The sequence below is a fragment of the Ips typographus genome, linkage group LG2 (assembly GCF_016097725.1).
Source record: "Ips typographus isolate SLU linkage group LG2, UJ_Ityp_2.0, whole genome shotgun sequence".
Classification (NCBI taxonomy): domain Eukaryota; kingdom Metazoa; phylum Arthropoda; class Insecta; order Coleoptera; family Curculionidae; genus Ips; species Ips typographus.
The window spans coordinates 24,276,713-24,298,922 of NC_138423.1; the positions used below are offsets into that span (position 1 = coordinate 24,276,713).

At 34.0% G+C, this 22,210-nt stretch overlaps 1 protein-coding gene and 1 long non-coding RNA gene across 2 annotated transcripts in view; both read left to right on the forward strand.

Annotated features, from left to right (window-relative positions):
• Window positions 1–480: 480 nt before the first annotated feature.
• The window catches only part of LOC145724243 (lachesin-like), a 97,586-nt gene continuing 75,856 nt past the window's right edge, over window positions 481–22,210 (forward strand). The window contains exon 1 of the mRNA XM_081972406.1: window positions 481–583. The gene's annotated coding sequence lies outside the window, so the exon portion shown is untranslated. The remainder of the gene's footprint in view (window positions 584–22,210) is intronic.
• On the forward strand, window positions 17,595–19,477 carry LOC145724122 (uncharacterized). Its single transcript, XR_014176942.1, has 2 exons — window positions 17,595–17,726; window positions 19,320–19,477. It is a non-coding gene; the product is annotated as an uncharacterized LOC145724122 (long non-coding RNA).

A 22,210-nucleotide genomic window follows, 5' to 3' on the forward strand; every position in this document is an offset into this window, starting at 1 on the left:
GATTTTCCAATTTTTCCGGAAAAATTTCCATAAATTTAATTTTCTGGAAATTTTACATTCCTGGTCACTACACTAGTTTGTTTGGTAGCTTTTAAAATTAACCAGAATCATCAAAGTTCTAGGAAATATACAGAATGTCCAGGAAAACTCTAAATTTGAATTATAAACATAGAAAAAACAAATAAAAAATAAAAATAGTTATGAATATAAAACTTTACTTGACTACTGTCACATCTCTTACAAATTACTGAAATTAAGTTAAAATAATTTTTGTGTTTTCTGATAAGTATTAAAAAAAAAACTTTAAATATTTCAAAAATTACACTCTGACAGGTAAAAATAAGTTAATAATTAATCAGTTAAATTCACTTGTATGCTTAGTTTTAAATAGGGTTGAACCAATAGAGAGAGCTTAATGCGCATCCCGTGGAGGCAAGAGAGAGGCCAATCGTTGTATACCTCCCTTTAGTTAGGATTTTACTCTCGTGCGGGTTGCCTGTTCCAATTTTTCCGCCGGTCTTTTGAAATTACCAAACGGAAACTACTTTCACTATTTTCCCTTAATATTACTACGCTTCTCTCGGTAAGTAAACATTTTTTTAATAAAATAATTAATAAATTTAATTTTTAATACAATAATTTTGATCACCTCTACAAGGGACACCCTTTGAGAGAAGGGAACAGAATATAAAGCTATATGAATAAACTTAACGACCAGCTAAATTAACGACAATTTTCAACTAGAATGGAGATAAATTTACCCTCGAAACCATCAAAATTTTACGAACCCACTTAGACTTTAACAATATTGTTACTCCCTCTAATTCAGTTTCGTTTTATGTTCGGGAGTTTCCAATAATAATTCCCGAGCGACCGTAAAGAAACCGTAACGTGAACCTCTTAATCAACAATAAATCTGACATAATAGCTCGGTAATAAAGTCGCCCGAGTAAATGAAGAAAGAAAAATGCAAACAATAAATAAACTCTTAGTGGACCTGGGCTTTGAGATATTTCGCGATTCGCGAAACCGGGATTATATTTCATTTTTAAACAACGCTTCCTCACTGCTGGTTGAACATAAATGGGCGGTCCAGATAACAACACAATTAACCACTGTCATATCACGTCATAAAATAAAACCCTCGCGAACGGCACCATTGCAGAATAATAGTTGTTTCCACCACGCACAATGGAGGATGGGGGGGTATTTAGCTCACCAGTTTCAATTATTTAGCCGTTCATGAAAATTTGTTTCCCCGGTTAGAAAAAGCGAGCTTTTTATGCGAAATCAGAATTGTTTTGTGGTATAACACCCGCTATAACAATAATCTGACAATTTTAATGCAACATTTTTGATTATAACGCTTGGATTTTTATTTGTGTGTGGTATATTTGAAACCATTTTAGGAAATATAATACTATATTGTCACATAAAAGTCTTCTCATTTTGGTGATTTATTTACACACCCAACCACACTGTTTGAGCTATAGTTAGCCCAACAGAGTTCTTGGCTCTTGGTTAAAAAAAATACCTTGAATCGTTAAAAAAATATCAAAAATGACCAATAATTTGTTCCATTCTTTTTGACGAGCAGTTTAGTTTAAAGTTAATAGGGAAATAGTAAAAATCGGGTATTTGCAAACTTGAAATGGCAGATTTGTAATAGAAAACATCAAAGTACTTTGTTATACAGAGTGTCCCACGACAAAAGAGATTGATCAATATACTAAAAAGTCTTCGTAAGAAGTCTTTCAGTATTTAGAAGAATAAGAGGGTTTGGAGTACAGAAAATTTCATGAAGAATGTAGAAATCTTCTGAAAACATCATCGGAAAAATATTAAATAAGAATTCATCAAAGAAACTTACAAACTGGTATAACGCCTTGAAAAAGAAAGAACATAAACTTACTAAAGAAGGCATTGAGTGCACTAAACACTCAATTTTCATTAAACACCACTGAGAAACGTGCAATTACTTTAACGTTTTGAAAAAGACGTAAAACACATTGCTGATCCGGAAAGTTATGCTGCTGCTTGGATCTCCCAAAATGAAAACCATCTTTCACAGCAGATTAAACTCTTTATTTAAATAGGAACGGGCAAATGGCAAAAACGTCGCAAAGTGAAGTAGGAATGTCAATTAACCGAACGTTTTACTTAAACATCGGATATTTTAGAACTTAAAAGCTGAAATGCAAACGCACCTGATGCTTTAGATGCTGAACAGACCGTGTGTTTCTTTTTATTTTCACCAACAATTTATTGCATTTAGCTGCACTTTTATTGAGTCTCGTAAAGTTTACTAATCGCTCCCTGTCTAAAGAAATACAGAATGATTTAATAACAGTCTTAATATAGACCCTACTCAACAACTTGGATGTAAAATAAATAACGTAAATTCAACTTATTTGTATAATGTTTTTTAATTTACATTTTAGTTCAGGCTTGTTTAATTTTACTTCACTGCATGTGTTTCTCAGATAATATAGGAGAATTTATTTCCTTTAGCAGCTCGTGCCTTTAATTTTATTAGGAGTTATTGCAGTTCCTGCTACGCTACTGCAATTTCAACGTTTCGTCTATTAATATCAACGTCATAAAAGATAAATCCCACCAAGGATTCCATTAAACTTTAAGTTAGAATGATCACAATAAAATTAAAACAAATACACAAACGTTTTGGAAGAGAAATCGTTTTGGTGCACTTTTAAGTCATTTTGAAATTATTAGTAACTTTCAAAGTGGATTTTCGCGTTTTCTGAAAATCTATTCATCAAATTATTGGGACGGGATTAAAGAGTAGTGTTTTTTTTTTGTTTTAGTCAGTTACAAGATTCTGTAATCTGATGCGTACAATGCCTTGAATGGATACCCTCTAGCGGTCTTTGTAGTCAACTTCTTTGTCGCCAAAATTAATTGACTTTTTTAATTAACGATTGTCGTAAACGAGAAGAAATCTCAAATGGGTATGGATTTTTGCTTATTGTGGTATCACAAAAGGATTTTTCTTTGTTACAGCAACGATACTTCAGAGCCCGATTTATTTCCTAATTTGTACAGTGCTTTTTCTATTCTGTTCAAATCGTTAGATTCACATAAAGTAGCTACACTCTTATAGAGCATGTTTCAAATTTATTGGTCAAAAATGGTAAGATAAGAAAGACAGAAGACACCAAGATTTAAAATGTTTCAATAAATTTGCATTGTTGTTAAAGTTGAAAAAAACTTAAAACTATTTTGCAATTAGCACCAAACATTTTTTGCCAGAACCAAACCTTTCACCTTCCATATAACTTAACTTTTGCCTTTTAAGTTGCTAAAGATCTCGAAAGTCATTCGTTTCAATCAATTTCAATGATTTTAAAATTGCCAGATCCTTCTGGAACTAGATTAACTTTAAAAAATACCAGACGCCTTTAAAAATTATTATAAAATTCCCCGAACCCGTTTAAAACGTTAAAAAAATACAATTAAGTTTTGCCAGATGCTTCTAGAATCAATTTCAAATTGCCAAAAGCCTGACTTTCTCTGATCAAAAACGGCATATTCAATGCAGGTATAAAACTTTTTAAAAAAATTTTATGTAAAGAAAAAACCATAAGATAATCAATGAGCTAGACAAAAATGGCGGATGACAAATTATTGCCTAAAGTACCATTACACCAGTAATGTTATTCCACAAACGGTAAAACAGATACTAGTTCGGTGAAATAAGGAAAAAGTTGCTGTAATTGGACTTTTGCCGCAATTTGCTGGCAACTTTTTTTTTAATACGAACCTGGATTATTTTAGACAACAAAAAAAGGGATTTCACACTCAATGTAGTTATGCAATATTCGAAACTACCTCAATTTGTGTTAATTACATTTTTTTAAATTAAATAAAGTTTTTATTTTTAAAGTCTCATATTGACTATTGTTTTATATTTTAGGTTTTATTTAGAGCCATAAAATATAAATTGTACTTTCGACACTCTGTATCTCTGACATCATCCTCTTTTGGCTTAAGTTGGGTTACATCATCATATTACAAGAAATACAATACTGTGTTTCTGGCAGGTGAAATTTTGACGACACTGCTTTTCTCCCTGACTGTACCAAATTTTGTAGTGTTTTTTTATGTTATCGGATAGAAAATTTAATGAGGATTCCAAAAATGTGCTTAAAACAAACATTTTCTTACTCCAAGTGGGTTTTACAAGCGATTTTGTCCCTGACCGTCCTTTCAAACTGTGGTCCTTGCAGTTCAAATTTTGACATCACTTTTCTCCGTGACTGTACTAAATTTTGTAGTGTTTTTTTCATTTCATTGGATAGGAAATTTAATAAAGATTTCAAAAATGTGTTTAAAACAAACATTTTCTTACTCCAAGTGGGTTTTACAGACGATTTTGTCCCTGACTGTCCTTTCAAACTGTGCTCCTTGCAGATCAAATTTTGACATCACTTTTCTCCTTGACTGTACTAAATTTTGTACTGTTTTTTTCATTTCATTGAATAGGAGATTTGAAATTATTTATTTTTTTTTTCAGTTTTGACGTTAGTGACCGTTGTCACGTGATTGTAGAACACTATTTAGCTAGACGGTCACGTGACAATCGGAAAAATACCTGTCATAAATCTCAGAAACACGTTTTATATCAAGTACTGCAAGAAAACGTTTTTAAATCCTGATTATTGCAACTTTTGAGCATGGCTTGACAGTTTTGACGTTACTAACAATTGTCACGTGATTGTAGAACACTATTTAGTTAGACGGTCACATGACACTTTTCCAAATAACTCTCATAAATCTCAGAAAAATGTTCTATATCAAATACTGAAGAAAACCTTCCTAAACCCTGATTTTTGCAACTTTACAGCACGGTTTGACAGTTTTGACGTTATTGACAGTTGTCACGTGATTTCAGAAGACTATTTAGCTAGACTATGAAATGACAATTGTTAAAATATCTGTTAAATCTCAGGAAATCGTCTTGTTTCGAAAACTATGTTAAAATGTAATTCTTTTGCAAATTCTAGTAAAATTTTCACAATTCTGACAATAGTGACAGACATCACGTAGTTTTAGAGAATAATTTGGAGTAAAAAAATGACTATTTTAAGCGCATTTTTTGAATCCTTATTTAATTTCCTATTCAATAAACTGAAAAAGTATATGAAAAGTTTTACAACCAACATAATGGCAATAACGTAATTAAAAACGGTAGATTATAAACAAAAAACAGGAGAACGGTAGAACAACTACAAAAACGGTAGACGTGGCAACATTGAGCAAAGAACAAAACCTTCATTCCAGTATAGTCAACTGGATGCCAGAACTGTACTTTCTAGCTCATAGAGTTGAGTACAGATGTCACCAGATGTTGCATGATATTTGAGGTTATTTTTACTTTTCTTGTTTTTAATTTAACCATTTCTTTAAATATTTCGTGGGCAAAGAAAGGGATTGGCAAGGTTACACTTAAAACTACTCAATTCAAGTAAAAAGCTTAATCTGCGTTATACAGGGTGACCCAAATAAATCTTTAAAAACAAAATTATATTTTTATCATAAATCTTGGCATGTTCAGGGATTTTAATGGAAAATAATGATATTGGATAAAGGAGCACACTATTTGTTTAATGATCCAATTGATATATCTAGACGTTTTCACCAGTTTGGCGATTAAGGGCCGTTTATAAAAGGTAAATTTAAAAAATTTGTTGATTTTTACATCTCCTTATTCAAATTTAACAGTTTCTTTAGATTTTTTGCTGAAAAAATACGGGATAAGTAAAATTACACTTAAAACTACCCAGTTTAATTGAAAAGAAGTAGTCCACAGTGGAGTAGTGAGTGAAAGAAATCTACTAAAAATTTTATAAACGGCTCTTAATTGCCAAAAAAACAAAATTGAATCAAAAACAAAAATATGATTTTGTTTTCAAAGTTTTATTTGGGTCACCCTGTATAACGCAGATTAAACTTTTTACTTAAATTGGGTAGTTTTAAGTGTAACCTTGCTAATCTTTTCTTCTCCCACAAAAGATTTTAAAAAATGCTTAAATTAAAAACAAGAAAAGTAAAAATAACCCCATTTTTTAAATTTTGCAATAAAATTTGTAAACGGCCCTTAATCACCACCATAAGGCTAAATTAAGACTATTATGAAAAATAAAAATGTTTTTGCGAGAAATGGCGTTAGACTGAATTTTTCATTTTTTAACTACACCTCAGTCACACCCTGTATACTCGGATCCGTGAAAACTTTTAATAAGATTATTTAGGTCCTCAGAAAGAGAAAGAAAATACCCTCTTCAATCCTCAAAAAAATTATTAAAATCGAGTGAAGCCGCTCAAAAATGACCAAAATTCTTACTATCCCATTCTTTTTGACGAACAGTTTATTTGATGTTGATTTAAAAAACAACTGTTTTCTTTTGCATTTAAAATAATATTTAAACCTGTTGATGTTTGGACGTGAAATAATCTTCTTATAAATGGGTAAATACTCTTTTCAACCGTAACCATCACTAACCAGTTAAATAAATTACAAACATTACATTGTAATTAAACTTTTGTTCTAAAATTATACGACGTACGTGAACGGAACGGTAGCGCTTGACATGGACAAGATAAGGGTCGATTATTTCCACCCCCGTGCTCAAAGTAAACACATCATTTATCGTGTTTTCAGCAAAACTCAAGGGGTTGTCGGAGTTTTTCTATTGACAGGGGGGGCTCCATTGAACGAGGCAACACGCTGAGCGTAAATGAAGCAACCTGCGTTGTTTTCAAAATAATTGCGAAGTCTCGGTATTTCTTTAGTTAATTGCTTTTGCAACTTCTTAAACTAAAGTTGTGATTATCACAAGAGAGAAGTATAGTTTGATATAGTTTTTACATTACGCTGGTCAGAATCGTAACAGAATCTACGAATATGATGCAGTTAGAGTATTAATAATTTAGTATACAATTTTTAGTAGAAAAAATTAGGCATATAAACTCATCTGCATTGAAATGTTTAGTCATCAAAATACAGGGTGTCAGGGTGTTTTTTAAATATTTTTTTCTTTTTAATAACCTTCGGAAATCTGGGTTTTTTGTAGCAAATTATTCAGCAGTATAGGTTGGTCACCATATATTTTTTTAAATCTCACAACATTTCAGTTTTGCGCATCATTATTAACAACCAACTGGTTATCTTAAGTGTTGCAATGTTTAATACTCCTAAGCACTTTCAATGTTACTTTACCTTTAAAACGAATAAGAAAAGGATTTAATCACAACTTGCATTGGAAAATAACTTATTAATTGCTAAGTAGTAGTTAGAAATCATTATGTATGTAATAGCTAAATAGTTATATGAATGCAACACATTACTTGTCAATAATGACATGGAATCTCCTATGTCCAGTATTGAGCCCATTTTTGAGTTGATGGAATATTTTCTGGTGGAAAACGAAGTGAATACATTTCTGTTTTACCCTTAAAGATTCGTTTTTTAAGTATGGCGGCCTGCGACGCCATTTTGTTTGTCATTTCTTGAAACTACGTAAAATTTCCTTTACAATGAGGTGCAAGTCAATATTTTGACAGAAAATTCAAAATGGCGCCCTGCGACGCCATTTTGTCTGTCATTTCTAGAAACTACGTGAAATTTTCTTTAAAATGAGATGCAAGTCAATATTTTGACAGAAAATTCAAAATGGCGGCCTGGAACGCCATTTTGTCTGTCATTTCTTGAAACTACGTGAAATTTGCTTTACAATGAGGTGCAAGTCAATATTTTGACAGAAAATTCAAAATGGCGGCCTACGACGCCATTTTGTCTGTCATTTCTAGAAACTATCTAAGATTTTCTTTAAAATGAGATGCAAGTCAATATTTTGAAAGAAAATTCAAAATGGCGGCCTGCGACGCCATTTTGTCTGTCATTTCTAGAAATTACGTGAGATTTTCTTTAAAATGAGATGCAAGTCAATATTTTGGCAGAAAATTCAAAATGGCGGCCTGGAACGCCATTTTGTCTGTCATTTCTTGAAACTACGTGAAATTTCCTTTACAATGAGGTGCAAGTCAATATTTTGACAGGAAACTCAAAATGGCGGCCGGCGACGCCATTTTGTCTGTCATTTCTAGAAACTATGTGAAATTTTCTTTACAATGAGGTGCAAGTCAATATTTTGACAGAAAATTCAAAATGGCGGCCTGCGACGCCATTTTGTCTGTCATTTCTAGAAACTACGTGAACTTTTCTTTAAAATGAGACGCAAATCAATATTATGGCAGTAAATTAAAATGGAGGCCTGGAACGCCATTTTGTCTCTTATTTCTTGAAACTACGTCAAATTTCTTTCAGAATGAGGTGCAAGCCAATATTTTGACAGAAAATTCAAGATGGCGGCCTGGAACCGTCAAAAAATACAACTAATTTATTTGTCAAGTTACAGTTGACGTCTCGGTGTCATTTCATGTTAAAATTTCCCGGAAAAGACGCTGGTGCAGTCGATTTTAAGATAACTCAAAAACTAACAGAGTTAGACTTAAAATTTAACATTTTAACCATTTCTTTGCCAGGAACTTGGCTGGATTAAGAGATACATAAAATCTGACTAAAAAATATTTACAATATAATATGTGATATTATGGTAAAGGAAATTTGACGCCCTCTAGCGGCCAAACGGTGTTATCAATCAACTCATGTGGGGATATTTTTGGAAACCCTGAAATCTGATCTATCTTTTGTTTTCTATGACATTTTGACGTAGCTTGTCAGGTAAGGGAGTAATTTAGGGTCAAAGCAACGTGGGTCAAAAAATATGCTATTTTTACAAAAAGTGCAATTTTGGCAATTTTTATTTTGCTCCAGGACGATTCTAATGCACAGCAAGGGGTATTAGGGGTTGATTTTTTACTACTTTTTGAAATTCGATATTTCGGTAACATGAAGAGCTAGAGGGGCCAGTTTTGACTCATTTTGTAGTATTTTTTATCCTCTTTCTTATATTCCTCTTTTTTTTATTTAAAAAATGTTTTAAACTTTAGCATTTGCATCTTTTATCCGCTTTCAAATCAAATAATCTCTCTAAAAACGTTTACTAATACAGCAAAATTAACTTGCAAATAAACTCGTAACTCAAACTTTCAACCGAAATAACTAATTGACTCTCCGTCTGATGAAGTTACAACGAATTGCATAACATCCTTCCAAGCTTGCCGGAAACCCGATAAATTCCTTCGAGATTGCGGAAAGTCCCGTTTTGTTTGAATTTATTTTGAAACCGCAAACGGGCATCCCTTAGTTAAAAATGCACGAGATTCGTCGTTTTCTGGGTGGGGAGTTGGGGGAAAACAGTTTTCAGTCTTGGAGCTCGCTGTTAAGCTATCCGTTTAAAGCCGCAGAAACTGAAAAGAATGGAATAAATAGGAAATGTGTACGGTGATGGTTTTGCACAAATGGAACGACACTCGTCGCAGATGAAAAAAAATTAGAAAATATTAAAGTGGTTTTTAGTTTCATGCATAGCAAATAGGGACTGTGTGAGTGAAATTTTATTAGGGCGCTTTCAAACTTTTGCTCGTATGTATTTTTGGCTCTTAAAACCATATTAAGTAGTACTCTAAAACCTTTGAATATCAGCTGTTTTTGCTTGATTTTCTGAAATCAACCTTATAATAACAGTAGAGTATTGTCTCTAGCATCACCTAGTGAGTTACATTCCCATGTTCATTATTAGTCGATTTTAAAAATTTTTAATTCTCTTAAAAAATATAAATCTAACAACGTCTAAAGTTTTTCAACCGCATATAAATAACACTCTAACTTTTTTTAGGGAAAGGTCGAGGGCCTTAAAGTTCGTCTACCATAAAATCGAGCCCAAGTTACAAACCGTAAATGTTTTTGACAGGGTTTTCTCATTTGCAACTAACTTCTCGATATATCTCAAGAAGTTCTCGGGCCTGTGCGAACAATAAAGCCAAAGTAACTTGTTCCAGTTTTGTTTATACGGGATCCCGTGGGTTTGCTTCTTAAATCCAAGTTTTTAACTCGTTAACTGACCTTTTGCCAGTGGATTGATGAAACTTACGTGAGCAAGTAAAGTGAAATCACAATCTTTTTTAGGTGTGTCTTCTGACTATTTGGGACTACATGGGGTGATTCTAAATTGCTCCAGGTCCAGAGTGTCAACTAAAAAAATTGCAGAAAACCATAAACCAGAAAAAAATCAGTGCTCCGGCTTCTTGAGTCCAAACCGACACGTAATAAAACAAAACCTCGAGAGTATAATAAAGATTTAGGGCGTCGCTGGAAATGAATAAAGGACGTAGGTTTCGGTATTATTTTTCTTGTTTACTGCGAAACGCAACGTTTTCCACCCGAAATCCACGAAAAAATTATTATTTTCAAACATAAAAAAGGGCCATAAGCGAAGACGAAGTGCGTGATACAAATAAATTTCGGGACCGCTTTCTCGAATGCCATTTCTACGCTCACGTAATTACACGTTTTATAATTGCAAGGTTTATCAAGCAGATATTTTTCTGGTAGATGTAATCGACGTTCCAGCACCGTATGTGGCTAAGCTTTCCTGAGAGAGTAAGCAAACATCTCCAAGTACGAAGCCAAGTTCTACATTATCCAGCATATTACCTGTACTGGTTGATAACTCACGAAGCAGCGCATCTTCCAGCACTTGCAATAACTTTTTCGCTGGTTTCAGTGATTAAATTTTCTCTTTGTTCTTCCAAGTCCGGTCTTTCATTCTTCACCACAACGCCCAGCAACTGATCTTCCAGCCCGGATAGAGTTACCGTATAATTGATAACCACAGCAGAAGCATAGACTGAAGGATTAAAAACTGGATTAGCAAACTTGGTGGTCATGTATAACCGGAAATTAGGATCCCAGTCCACTTCTTTATCTCCAAGAATAACAAAAACGCGTCCTCCCAACAACTTTACGTTCTTCTGAATAACGTTTTCTACTACTGGATCAATGTAGTCGTCCACATCTTGGAACAGAACTGGAGCACCGTATTTGATGGACATGTCCAAATGTTTCAAGAAATCACTGTCGGTAAAACTGAGTACTTTCATTTTGTTTTTTTCTTCACGCTTTTTAACCCAGTTTAAGGCTTGCTGTTGTGGATCGATGCATAACGGAAACCGTGAACCACGTATAGTAAGAATACCGTTTTGAATACTAAGCTCATCAGGAGGGAGTGACTTCGAAACCCACTGACTCAACGTCAGTTGTCAAATTTTTTTCTAATCTAAAGGGTACGCTTAAAGGTATTTGTCGATCTTGTATGTTGTTCTGCCAATTCACGTAAACCATGTCTCTTCTGAATTCAAAAGTGAACGGTCCACAGTAGGCTAAAAAGACTGAGCACAATAAACAATTATCCACTAAACGTTCTTTTTCTATGTGCAGTTGACGGAGGTCTTCAGTCCATCTGATTTTCTCCGAACTCAAACCAGATTTAAGTTTGTCTGCAGCCTCCAAACGACGCATCATCAGATACGTTTCTTCCTGCAACTCTTGGCGTCTTTTCATCGCATCAGCGTACTTTTGATTCAATTTATTCAAGTCTTCTTCCAGTTTTGATATTTCACTGTAAAGCTTCTCCAAGTTTCGCTTAGCGTTGTTGAATTCAGTCTCCAACTGTTCCACACGTTCTTTTTTCGGTTTTACTTCCCGGAACACGGCACAATAACCCAAGACTGCTTGAACAAATTTGTACAAACCATATCCAGCCTTGCCGATGGATGCCATTTCGTCCATTTTGGACGATTTTTTCATGTGGGCTTTGCTAGCTCTTTGTTGAGCTTGAGTGATTGCATCGCAATTCATTTCTTGTAAGGTTCGTAAAAAGTTGGCTTCGGCCATCATACCTTTAGCAGTTTTCCAACTAACCTCTTTATATCCTCTTAATATGACTATACATTCGCAGATGGTTTGTACAGGTTCAGGTGGAGTGGCAAAGGATCTTATTTCTGTAATGTCAGCTTTGTCCAGGTCGCTTAAAGTTAGTCGAGCAGTTTCTAAGGCTGGAAGTGCGGCGAAAAGTGCTTCTTCAGCGTCAACTCTTTCAATACTAATTAACTTAGCTTGTTCTTCAATTTCTGTGCTTTTTAATGAAGCAATATCTTTTTTGTCTGTTGCAATTTTAGTTCCTGATTCGATTTCAGCTAACATTGCTTCACATTCTGCTGTGGCTTTACCAACCACAACTTTTTGTTTCTCGAGTTTTGCATTTAGGATTGCTAGTTCTCCGCTAGCTTCTTCGATTATAGCGCATAAGCAGATATTTTTCTGGTAGATTTATGGATTTATTTAAGTCTGACAGACGGAAATTTAATATCACTCCTGATCCATTATAAAATCATTTGCATACAGTGGAAAAACTGACTTGATCGTGGTCTCTAATATCTCGTGACATTCGATCCTATATCTGTTTTGGAGGGAAACACCGAGCCGAACGCTTTTGATCCTTTTTATCCGTTTACCGATAAAAAAGCTTTTAATGGAACGTCAACAACTACTGTATTTATGGATTTTAACCCATATCAAACAGGATATTTTCGAACAGAGAGCATTGTCAACGGATACCAGAAAATTCACTTTTATTTTTTGTATTTATTTCTTACTATCCATTAGAATATGAATTATTTTCAAATTTTTGGTGTAGAGCAGATATTTTGAATGTTTAAGACAGAATCGTTCAACGTTATTCTAGTGGCATAGTCCACATGTGCAGAATTTGGGTAAATTACAACATTATTTGTATGCTTTTTTGACCAATCACACTTTACTGAGATTTCCAGTCCAGCAATGTAAATCACAGCATCGTTTGTGGTTTGTGATTGGTGAAGAAAAAACAGGAAGATGAAAGTTGATTTAAGAAGAATAGCAAAATATTCTTCCATCTCTCCCAAAGGCATACAAAAACATTAAATCGAAATGTCATGCCTGTGATATGAAACGTCGGAATTTATGTAGTTTTCCTCAACGCAGGTATACACAATCATTTATTACATCCACCTGCCACTTCTTATTGATTAACCAGCAACCAACGCGAGAACTTAAAATTAAGATGAACGGTCTGGATGCCGGCAGGGGGATGAAAGAAAATGGATGATAAAAAATGCCCGGCAAATACGAGGAAATATAGGATGGGGTAAATCCTCGTTCGCACATCTCGAGCAGGGCTCTTGTTAAGTGTTAGTTATATGGATGACTGTTATTAAATGAAGGTGAGATGCAGGTATTTCGAAGATGTGGGGATTAGAAGAGATTTGGTAAAAATAGTAAAAAAACATAATGACTCATTATTCATAGTAGCAAAGTGTGTCAAAGCACTTCCTACAGAGTGCAAAATAATTAATATAATAATAATATGTTAATTTTCGAGTTAAGTCTGCTTAACATCTTTAAAGTATTTCAGATGGATTTTAGCATAAGACTGTCCGTACATACAAAGTTCTGGTCCAATATCCTTTTGAAATAGACTTTTTGTAAAATTTTGGCTTATTTCATATTTTTGTCAGTTTTACATGTTTTGGTTTATTTCATATCGTGGTAAAAAGGTTTCAGATGTACCAAATATGTTCTCCAAAAAGTTTTTAAAAAGGTTTTTTTTAGTAAAATTATGATTTTTTGCATGTGTCAAACGCTTTAAGCTTACAAGTTTGACACCGCTTTTCTATCTGACTGTATCAAATTTTGTAGTGTTTTTTCAGGTTATTGAATAGGAAATTTAATGACGATTCCAAAAATGTGGTTAAAACAGTCATGTTCTTACTCTAAGTGGGTTTTACGGACGATTTTGTCCCTAACTGTCCAACTGTGCTCAAAAGTTGCACAAATCAGGGTTCTCTAGCAAAATTCGATACAAGACGTGTTTCGGAAGTTTATGACAGTTATTATTTTGACAATGGTCACGTGACTGCCTAGGTAAATTATTCTCCAAAAACCACGTGATATTTGTCACTAATGTCAAAATTTGCAAGAATTTAAATTTAATACGGTTTTCGAAACAAGACATGTTTCTGAGATTTATGACAGTTATTTTGACAGTAGTCACGTGACCGTCTAGCTAAATAGTGTTCTGAAATCAGGTGACAACTATCACTAACGTGTAATCTGACAAACTCTACTCAAAAGTTGCAAAAATCGGTGTTTAGAAAAGTTTTCTTCCGGTATTCGATATAAAACGTGTTTCTGCGATTTATGACAGTTATTTTGACAGTAGTCACGTGACCGTCTAGCGAAATAGTATTCTAAAAACACGTGGCAACTGTCAGTAAAGTTAAAATTTGCCTAGAATCTGCAGAAATTACGGTTTAACACAGTTTTCTGAACGAGTCGTGTTTCTAATATTTATTACAGTTATTTTGACAGTAGTCACGTGACCTTCTAGCTAAATAATGTTCTAGGACCACGTGACAACTGTCTCTCACATCAGAACTGTCAAATTGAACAAAAAAGTTACAAAAATGAGGGTTTAGAAAAGTGTTCTTGCATTATTCGATATTAAACGTGTTTCTGAGATTTATGACAGTTATTTTGACAGTAGTCACGTGACCGTCTAGCGAAATAATGTTCTAGAATTACGTGGCAACTGTCAGTAATGTCAAAATTTGCCTAGAATCTACATAAATTACGGTTAAACACAGTTTTCTGAACGAGACGTGTTTCTAATATTTATTATAGTTATTTTGACAGTAATCACGTGACCTTCTAGCTAAATAATGTTCTAGGACCACGTGACAGCTGTCTCTAACATCGGATCTGTCAAATTGAACAAAAAAGTTACAAAAATCAGGGTTTAGAAAAGTTTCCTTGCATTATTCGATATTAAACGTGTTTATGAGATTTATGACAGTTATTTTGACAGTAGTCACGTGACCGTCTAGCGAAATAATGTTCTAGAATTACGTGGCAACTGTCAGTAATGTCAAAATTTGCCTAGAATCTGCAGAAATTACGGTTTAACACAGTTTTCTTAACGAGTCGTGTTTCTAATATTTATGATAGTTATTTTGACAGTAATCACGTGACCTTCTAGCTAAATAATGTTCTAGGACCACGTGACAGCTGTCTCTAACATCGGATCTGTCAAATTGAACAAAAAAGTTACAAAAATGAGGGTTTAGAAAAGTGTTCTTGCATTATTCGATATTAAACGTGTTCCTGAGATTTATGACAGTTATTTTGACAGTAGTCACGTGACCGTCTAGCGAAATAATGTTCTAGAATTACGTGGCAACTGTCAGTAATGTCAAAATTTGCCTAGAATCTACATAAATTACGGTTAAACACAGTTTTCTGAACGAGACGTGTTTCTAATATTTATTATAGTTATTTTGACAGTAATCACGTGACCTTCTAGCTAAATAATGTTCTAGGACCACGTGACAGCTATCTCTAACATCGGAACTGTCAAACTGAACAAAAAAGTGGCAAAAATGAGGGTTTAGGAAAGTTTTCTTGCATTATTCGATATTAAACGTGTTTCTGAGATTTATGACAGTTATTTTGACAGTAGTCACGGGACCGTTTTGCTAAACAGTGTTCTACGACCACGTGATAACTGTCACTAACGTCAAAACTGTCAAATTGTGTTCAATAGTTGCAAAAATAAGGATGTAAAAAAGTTTTCTTGTAGTATTTGATATAAAACGTGTTTCTGAGATTTTTGACACTTATTTTAACAGTTATCACGTGGCTGTCCAGCTAAATTATCCTCTACACCACGTGACATCTGTCACGAATGTTAAAACTTAGAAGAAAACAAAAGAAAAACTGTATTTTTGAAGTATAATAGCAAATGGGTGTTATTTTTCAATTCTTATTGTCCCTTAGTAAAAATATGTTAGGCCTGAATATTGTTGTGGTAATTTTTAATAATTATTATTCTGAAAACAAAATATTTAATTTTTGAATAGACAATGCATTGCAGTGCACTCAAATAGATATGTCGTTAGAGCCTTCTAATCAATTTGAAACCGATTGAGAATCGTTGAATAGAACAAAAGCAGCACCAATCTGTCTAGAACGTTTATTATGAGATTTGAATTTGGCCCATCAATATGATTTTATGTTACAACGACCATGAAAGGCGGTTCTGCGTCTCGATACGTCATGCATACGGTAAATTGGCCATAAAGAGGCTTTTCATCATTCCACGGCACCGCTTGGAATTCCTGAAGCTTCCGGACAAACATTTCATTAAATCGAAAAGTGGGGACATACACGGCTCCCCCAATAGGTGCGAGAACCGTAATCCATCAGATTAAAGTTCCTTTTGATCCCGAAACACGAACGACGACCGCTTTGATTTGTGGCCTTTTTAATCATTAGCCCCCGCTCTTTGATGAGGATTAAAAACATGTCCATTAGTAAATGTGGCAATTTATTGCGTGTTTTTCCTAAACTAAATTGGGCGATAAGAGTGTTATAAATCGCTCTTTTAATATTGCGGACGCTGTATTAGACCGTACGGGACGTCCTAAATATAATCCTAATGATGTGGTTTGTGACGTTTAATTGGTCATAAAGGAAAATGGATTCAACGTGTTGCTTTTAGATCTTCTACTAAATTAATGCAGATTTTCCAAGATTTTCTTGAGACTTTTTTAACTTAATAAAATTGAATTTAGGAGAGTCTTTATTAAGTATCTTATTATAATGTCATAAATGTCTTTTATACATCAAAATGTCAAATTTTTTTAAACGTCAAGATACATGAAAAATATCTGAAATTTGTTAAAGTATTCAAAAATTTAATAATATACAGGGTGTTACATACACTTTGATATTATTGACAGGATAATGGCGAGTTCTATTTTTTGCCAGTTTTTAAAAGGACGCTACGTTGGTATTTTGTTATGCCTATATTAGGAATGCAGTTTAAATACTCAAGTCGACATTTTTAATTAACACATATCCAGAATATCAAATTTATGTCATTTGAAATATTCATAATTAAACCCATGAATAAAATAAATGTTTTCTCCATAACCTGATTTAAAGAAAAACTTTTATTACACTTTGAGGTGTAAGTGCTGTTAGGTAATTTTCGATTTGAAACCCCAACTTCTAATTTACACAGTTATGTCAAGTTGAAAGTAACACATTTTAACTTACATACGGAAAGTAAATTACTCCCTTTTGCGGAATTCCCTTAAAAGTTTCCAACAGATGGAAATTGAAGCTAGTGCTTGTACTTACAGCTTCAACATCTTTATTTACTAAGCTCGTCATATTTATAATTAAGTTTGAGTAACGAAGCTGCAGAGCTCGTCTGCTCTATCGAGGGAGCGTGTATTTGTGTCCAGGCGAGTTTTGAATTTAAATATGGAACGGCAAAGAACATTTTGTTCATTAATTAGACGAACGAATGGGAATAATTTACGCAGCTAACTTTTTATAATTAAAACAGCAACAAGAAATTGTTTTTTTTAAGCAAATGTTTGTTACAAGCAACAAATTTTAATGGTAAGTTCACATGGTAGAATTTACGTCAATTTCAACACACAAAAAATCAGCTAGGAGCTTGCTTTTTTATTTTTTTTCAATTAAATTTATTTTTCACAAAAAAGCATAAAAATGTGTAAAAAAGCTTTTAAAAAGCACTATTTCAGAGAAGCATTTTTTTTTCCTTTTTTTTGAATTCAAGTTCTAGCATTCAAGCTTTTAAACTGCTTTAGAAGCATACAGAAGATTTTAGACTGTTTTGAAAATTTCTGTTCTCAAAATTTGTTTTAACTACTTGAGGAGGAAGGTTTTAGAGCATATTGAAGGTTCTGGAATGATTTAGAGGCATTTGAAATCTTGTAGAAGGTTCTAGAAACTTTTGGAACCTTCTAGACTGCTCTAAAAGCTTTTGGAAGGCTTTCGACTGCTTTAGAAGTATTTTGGGGTTATTTCTGTAGTATTTTTAAATCTTTTTAGACTACTTTAGGACCATTTGGAAAGTTTCTAGAGAGTTTAAAAAGCATTCAAGATTTTTCGACTGCTTTTAAAGCATTTGAAAACTTATGGATTGTTCTAGAAACTTATGGAAGCTTTTAAACAGCCTTTAAATTTTTTGAGAGCTTTTAGAATAGTTGAAGATGATTTGGAAGCCTTTAGAGAGTTCTAAAAGCTTTTGGAAGGCTTTCGACTGCTTGAGAAACATTTTGGAGTATATGCAGTGTTTTTTTTGTAAATCTAATCGTTTTAGAGATTCTTTCCAAAAACTACTTTGATGCACTTTTTACCGGAAATGAGTTTAAAACCTAGTTCAAAATTGAACACCCTGTACCTTGATTATTTTTGGGAGTCCAGGGAGGTTTAACCGCTCAAAAGAAACGTCTTGAACTTCTCTTTTCAGTGGTGTAAAGCAAAAAATTCTGTCTAAAAAATTGTGTACAGGGTGAGCAAAAATAATGACCTATTAACAATTTCGTGCACACCCTGTTTACAGGCAACTGTATTGAAGTTCAAACGTTACGCAGTTTGGTTTAGTGGTCCATTAGAAACAATTTTGCACTCTTGTAGTTTTTATGTAAATCTAACCGTTTTCGAAATATTACGCTTTAATTTAGGCGGCGGTCAGTATAGCAGGCCAGGAATAACCTTCACTTGGACAAAATTTCGGTGCATTTTGCCAAAAAATCGCAAATAACTTGGTTATTTAAAACGTTCCGTATAGACACATTAAATGATCGTAAGTAGCTAATGGTTGGAGCTATCACGTGACGTTGAGCGGGCACCGCTAACTTGCCCCGTCTGGCCACTAGAGGGCGTCATATTTGATTACCTTTTTTCGGACATTTTCCCAAATGTCTCGAAAACGGTTTGAGTTAGCAGTGTAAAATTTTTTTCATGTATGCCCCTCAAAGAGACGCAACTTTCATTATATTTAAAATGTTTATGAAATAAAAAACTAGATTTTTGACATATTTAAAGCGGGTAACACTATACATTTTTTTTGAAAATTTTTGAATTTTGAAAATGGTCTTTAACTGCCTTAGTTAGTTAAAGTTAATGTAACGTAAAGTGTCATTTGTCAAAATATAATTTTTAAGGGTGCCATGTCTTGAAAAATGTAAAAAATGTCCAAATTTCAAAGTCAGTGACAAAATGGCGGCAGTTACAGCAAAACAGACACCAGATTTGTGTTCTCTTAAGGCATTTGAAACCTTGTAGACGGTTCTAGAAACTTTTGGATGCTGCTAAACTGCTCTAGAAGCATACGTAGGCTTCTAGACTGTCTTCAAATCTTTTGAGAGGTTCTATAGATGTTGAAAAACATATGGAAGCTTTTAGATTGTTCTGAAAGCTTTTGGAAGCTTTTGCAAGACATTTTGGAGCTTTTATAGTGTTTTGGAATGTTTTTACATTTTTTTAGACTACTTTGAAGCATTTGGAAATTATTTGGTGAGTTTAAATTTGTAAATTAATACTTACCCATTTTCCAACAGATAATTGGTATGTTTTGTCTCTCAGAAGCCTACAATATCTCAATTGCACACACAAAAAAAGCAGCAAATAAACATAAAAAACTAAATTAAGCACAAAAAGAAGAAAAAAGCATGAAAAAACCTGTCAAATGATGTCAAAGTTGGCTGCTTTTATTATTTACGAAAAGCAAAATTCCTAGAAATCCAGACTCTACTTATAAGCCTCTGGTAAATGCCAGGGTTACCAAAACCAGATACTTTGGTTAATAAATTGCAAAATAACGTTAATGGGAATTAAAATCAAATACTGAAACTTAGAAAGAAACGAAATCCGTGGATTAACACAACATTGAATGGTTATTGAATTTATTTGTTTACGTTCTATAAATTGGGACAAACCATTGTCCCTACAATTCGGTAATTCGCACAAGCAAAACAGTGCGATAATTAAATTTTACCACACAGTTACCAAAACGCAATCTAAACAAAACTGGGCTAGTGGCTTTCAAAGCAGTTGTATAACTTCTTACTGCACAACTTATCAAAACATACATAATTAAACTCAACTTGGATTTGAAAGCAACTAAAAGGCAAACAATCTCAAAAGAAGTATTTACAGCATCCTCAAATGCTAATAAATTACAAAACTCTGGGTTGGCTTCTTACCAGGCTATTTGGCACGTGCTACTAGTAATTCTTTTTGGCGTTATAAATATGGTAAAGATAAACTTAAGTAAACGGTGAGGCGGCAAAGATTCCCACTTTTATGATTTATCGTCTCGTGTATCATTTACAGGTTTAAAAACAATTTCATAAAATACACAAGATTATTCCAAAACACTTTACAGGGTCAATTGTAAACACACATTTCCGCTCAAAATTATAGAGGTGCATGAACGTGACTAAGTTAAATGCTCAAAAACCAGAGAATCGGTCAGTTTGAGTAAATGCCACAATCACTCGTTGAATATAACGTGGTACACGACCACATTTCAATATTTCATATATGTCAGAGGAATGGACCAAAAACAGACGAGATGTATAAATTAAGTATTAAACGGATGCGGTAAACATGTCGACGATACGTCCTTAATGTCTGACAAACGAGGTTTGTATACAATACAAATTATTCCGCATTAATTCCACTGAATTTGAAACTCGAGTTTCAATTCGAAATATAGGACAAAACTTGAATATTAGTTTCCAGATCGGCTTCTAAATTACGTTCATCTGGCAACACAATTTATAGTCAATTATCATATTATAAACGGACATTGAAATTTACATTCATTTCGGACAAAGGAAGTAAAAAATTGTAATAATCAACAACTACTTCTTGTTTACTTGGTTAATTTGGTGATTTGGTGAAAACTGTCATAACTCCTAGTTTAGACTGTACAGTATGCCTGGGAAAAAAATCAAGTCTTTCGGACTGAATTCAGGGCCGTAGTGCAGGAAAAAGTGGAGTAAGAACAGTTTACATGTCCGCGAACGGCAAAATGGCCGTAACTCAGATTCTAAACGTTTTAGAACGTTGATTTTTGGTTTCAAGGTAGTTTAGACTGTTCAGTATGCCTGGTAAAAAAATCAAGTCCTTCGGACTGGTTGCACGGTCGTTACAGTGCGACAAATCCGAGAAAAAACTGATAATCCTAAAAAGCACTGTCCGCGAACGGCAAAAACGTCGTAACTCACATTCCAAGCGTTGTAGAAAGGTAATTTTTGGTTTCGAGGTAGTTTAGACTGTACAGTATGCCTGGTAAAAAAATCAAGTCTATCGGACTGAATTCAGGGCCGTAGTGAAGGAAAAAGTGAAGTGAGAACAGTTTACATGTATATACGGCAAAATGGCCGTAAGTCACATTCTAAACGCTCTAGAAAGGTAATTTTTGGTTTTGAGGTAGTTTAGACTGTTCAGTATGCCTGGTAAAAAAATCAAGTCTTTCGGACTGGTTGCACGGTCGTTTCAGTGCGACAAATCCGAGAAAAACTGATAATCCTAAAAAACACTGTCCGCGAAGGGCAAAAACGTCGTAACTCACATTCTAAGCGTTGTAGAAAGGTAATTTTTGGTTTCGAAGTAGTTTAGACTGTACAGTATGTCTGGTAAAAAAAAGGTCGATCGGACTGAATCCAGGGCCGTAGTGAAGGAAAAAGTGAAGTGAGAACAGTTTAAATGTCCGCGAACGGCAAAATGGCCGTAAGTCACATTCTAAACGCTCTAGAAAGGTAATTTTTGGTTTTGAGGTAGTTTAGACTGTTCAGTATGCCTGGTAAAAAAATCAAGTCCTTCGGACTGAATTCAGGACCATAGTGAAGGAAAAAGTGGAGTGAGAACAGTTTCCATGTCCGCGAACGACAAAAACGTCATAACTCACATTCTAAACGCTCTAGAAAGTTAATTTTTGGTTTTGAGGTAGTTTAGACTGTACAGTATGCCTGGTAAAAAAATCAAGTCCTTCGGACTGGTTGCACGGTCGTTACAGTGCGACAAATCCGAGAAAAAACTGATAATCCTAAAAAACACTGTCCACGAACGGCAAAAACGTCGTAACTCACATTCTAAGCGTTGTAGAAAGGTAATTTTTGGTTTCGAGGTAGTTTAGACTGTACAGTATGACTGGTAAAAAAAAGGTCTATCGGACTGAATTCAGGGCCGTAGTGAAGGAAAAAGTGAAGTGAGAACAGTTTACATGTCCGCGAACGGCAAAATGGCCGTAAGTCACATTCTAAACGCTCTAGAAAGTAACTTTTTGGTTTCGACGTAGTT